This window comes from Onychostruthus taczanowskii, unplaced genomic scaffold (assembly GCF_017590055.1).
Source record: "Onychostruthus taczanowskii isolate IOZ18803 unplaced genomic scaffold, ASM1759005v1 scaffold62, whole genome shotgun sequence".
Taxonomy (NCBI): Eukaryota; Metazoa; Chordata; class Aves; order Passeriformes; family Passeridae; genus Onychostruthus; species Onychostruthus taczanowskii.
This window is the reverse complement of record NW_024503901.1, coordinates 5,253,132-5,257,067: the sequence shown is the minus strand read 5'-3', so window position 1 is coordinate 5,257,067 and position 3,936 is coordinate 5,253,132.

The following is a 3,936-nucleotide window of genomic DNA, read 5'->3' as shown; positions in this document are numbered from 1 at the left end:
GTACAGGTGTATATAATAGAGAGACACTGTTACTAAAATAGCCATCGCAACAACAGCACCAATAAAAACAAAACCCAAAAACAAAAATAAATTTAAAATAAAAACAAATAAAACAAACCCACAAATGAAAACAATAACAAATAAGCAAATAAACAAACAAAAAATAAACACCAAACAAAACAAAACAAACCCCAAGTTAGGGGATTCACATGGAGGGGGAATCAAAGAGTTGTGACTCAGGTGAATGACTGCCAGGAAAATGAGAATTAAGGATGGTGGTTTTTTACAAGCTCGTCTATTGTTCCTGTCCCTGAATTCTCACAGACACTGGAGAAAATTTTATAATCTGAATTGTCTTGGGTTTGTTCTCTGGAGTTCAATGCAACCATTTAAATGTGGATTTCCTCTGTATGAGCATACTCCATTCATGAAGTCCAGGCTTATAGTGACCCATTTTGAAATGCTACATTAGCTGTAGGAAGAACTAGTTTGTCACAATAGCTGATCATGAGCCACAGAACAGCTCCTCAGTCATATCTTGCAGCATGAAACTAACATTTTATATTTTCTAACATGGGTCTTATTTCTTGTTCATTTTTAAAAAGGGAGATTGAATGCAATAGTATTGTACTAAGAAATTCTGTCTAATCTGGCACTGTTAACTCAGTCAGGAGAGACATCTCCTAACAAAGCAGTGCTCATTTGCTGAAGTGCCTAAGCTATCAGAAAGATATTTTAAAAATTACTAATTTCAGTTCAACATGAGAGTCACAATGGCAGGGATATCAGTTCATAGGCATGAAAGACCGGCACATCCATCTGGTCTATCACTTGATGCTTTGGAGGCAGAATAACAAGTTTATCTATCCTTTAGCAAGGAAAATGTTAGTGTTAGAGCCAAATGATTTTTGGCTTAGCAGTATATAGGAATATTGCAGAAGCTTACTTGCAAGAGTAAACACATAGGAAATGAAGGTCAGAAAGGATTAAATGCAAGACAACACTAGTCAAAAATCACTGCAATCATCCTGGGGAAACCAGGAAAAAATATCAATATACCACAATCTTGTTATCTTAGCATCAACTTCCTTTTTTCCTTTTTTTTTTCTTTTTTTTTTCTTTCTTCTTCCCTCTCTCTCATTCCCTTAAGACTATTAAAATTCAAAGAATTAATTTATAACCGTGCTGGCGTTCCTGCGCATCCTGACGTTTGTTCCTATCAATTGGCTCTTTATGGCTCTCGGTGGAGGCCGGATGTTTGCAGTTGCTGGCAGCTGCTGTCGGAGGCCCCGGAACAGCTGATGGGCTGGCAGGGCATTGAGAGGGAGCAGCCCGGAGCCTGGGAAAGAGCCCAGCGCTGAATGCCCCCGCCTCTGATGGGTAATTAGCTTAGTACATGCAAGATTAGAGCCTAGCACGAGAGACAGGGCATCTGACCCGCTTTCCAAAAGTCATCAGAAATTAGAAATGGTAATTCTTTTACAAGAAATGTAAAGAATTTTGTGAATGGAGCTGGTTGGCTTTTTTTTTAATAAAGAAATTCTGCTAGAAGTTGATCTCCTTTGAGCATTTATTTAAACAAATGGTTATTGTGTTATGGTTTTCTTCTACAGTGAAATGCTATATTTTAAATATTGTTTAAAAATAAATTTATATGTGCTTGTCTCTGAAATTTATGGGTGCTACAAATCTTCAGATATAACCTGTTGTACCAGTAAACGATCTGGGATTTTTAAAAAATTTTAAATTTTTTGGTTCTTTTTTCCTTTTTTTTTTTTTTTTTTTTTTTTTTGGTGTTTGTTTTGATTTGGTTTGGTTTTGGAAGGGGGAATCACTTTCAAGTAGTTAATCCTTATTTTTTAATGATTTGACTAAAAAAAAAAAAAAGCCAGGAAAAAAAATGTTATTCATAAAAATAGAATTTAGGCTCCATTTTTTTACTTTCATTCATCATATAGACAGGATCAGATCCAAAGCCAGATGATATCAAATGAAGTCCTCTGTGTCCTAAGGGGATCTGCTGTAATATTCAAGAGGTAGCTGTATGCATGGCGGCAGGCGCACATGTGTGTTTGTGTGTGTTAGAACATACCACATCCTTTTTCATATCCTGCATTTAGACTAGGATTCTTTCAGAATCATGAAATACTTGGAAATTCTGATCTAAGCATGGCAATAAAACATTGTCTCATCCAACTATGACACTAACTCCCTATATGGCAATGTTTTCATGAGTTTCTGCAAAACTGAAGAAAATTATTATCTACTTCACAGATGCTTTTTGGGAAAAATAAAATTATGTTTACCACATACTTAGAAGGAAAAAATACTATCATAATTCCAAGTCCATTGTCACAGTTCTTATTAGAAATTTGCATTCTAAACCAATTTGGATTTCATAAGTCAAAGTATGAAAATCTGGGCAGACATAAGCCCTAAAGTCAGTGCTCTACCTGTGTTTGGACTTGAGAATTGCTAACTATGGTGCATATTATCCCTAATGTCTGCACCTACAGAAACCATAAGTTTTTATTTTGAAAAGATGCACAAAAGTACTTTAACAGATATAAGAATCCAGAGAGACCACAGATGAGCACTCTCCTCTTCTGTTTTAGTGTACTGTATTTTCAATTAACATTGACATTTGATGTTGGGGCACCCATTCAGAGAACAAAATAAAAACATAGGAGAGGAAACAGAGGTTTAGAGGAAAAGGCATTAGAAGCAAATCACAGGAAAGAGAAAAGATATCTGTTGTAATTATTTTTTACTATTTACTTTCCCTGGGAATTTGCAACTTGCAACTGTTGGCTTCATCTATGCTTGGAAGTCAGCTACACACCTGGGGTAGAAGAGTACATAGGAAGCTGTAAATTTTAAAGAGAGAAGTCTGAAATACTACTTTCATAAAGAGGTTTTGGGGGACACTTATGTTTCTCGTAGATTGTTTCCAGACAAAACCAGTGGAGAAGAGCAAGTTAAACTCCTGACAAGTGCCTAAGTGAACAAGTTAGTCTGTATCAGATCTCCCTAAGATGAATTCATGGGGCTGAGATTACTGCTTCCAGATGAGAAAGAGGAGGGGGACACATGATGAATTGAGAGATGGGGACAGACAAGGGGACAAGGGATGGGAGAGAGAAAGAGAAAAGCAGAGCACTATGTGTTTTGCTAGTGGCCAGTGTTCATATTCATTAATTACTGAATATTATCAGCATACTGAACTGTTTAAAAAAAGACACAGTTCCAAAGAGATTTAACATCTTGGAGTATCAAAAACTAATGTGACTTCATGCAATGACACTAAAGCCATTCTGAAAGATACAGCCATAAAATGTATAAAAAGTATTTTTTGCAATGAGGGAGGGAAAAAAAGGTGATTAAAAAGATTAAAAAAGAAATTAGCTTCTTTTCTATTCATTGCCTCAGTGCAGGAGAGCTAAAAGACAAATGCCCATGGTCTAACTTGCCCACAGTTTGACTAGACTGCGTGGGAAAGAATCGGGCAGTAAAGACCATCCTGTTCCTGCAAGTACTCTGTTTTCAGAATAGATTCCATTGTCATCCCAGATGTGTTGCAGTGATCTTGTGACCTTTTCTGAAGTTAGAAGAGGGAAGTGAAGATGAGTTTGAGTGTTTTCTAAACCACAAATTGGACACATAGTTAACAGAATGTAACTTCAAGTACCTGAAGCAGGATGATATATATGAGTTAATCATGCTATCTCCAAAGGGGCTTGTGTGAGCTAATTTGTCTTACCCTGAAGCAAGAATGCCTTATGTGATAACATCCTATTTTAACCATTTCTCTCAATTGGATGCCAGTACAGGTGTAGACATATGCACCAGAGATGCCTTAAGTAATGGCAATGAAGTCATTCCTTGAACACACCCCAACATCTTTCCTGTCACTCTTCCAGAAAGTTATTCCATGAC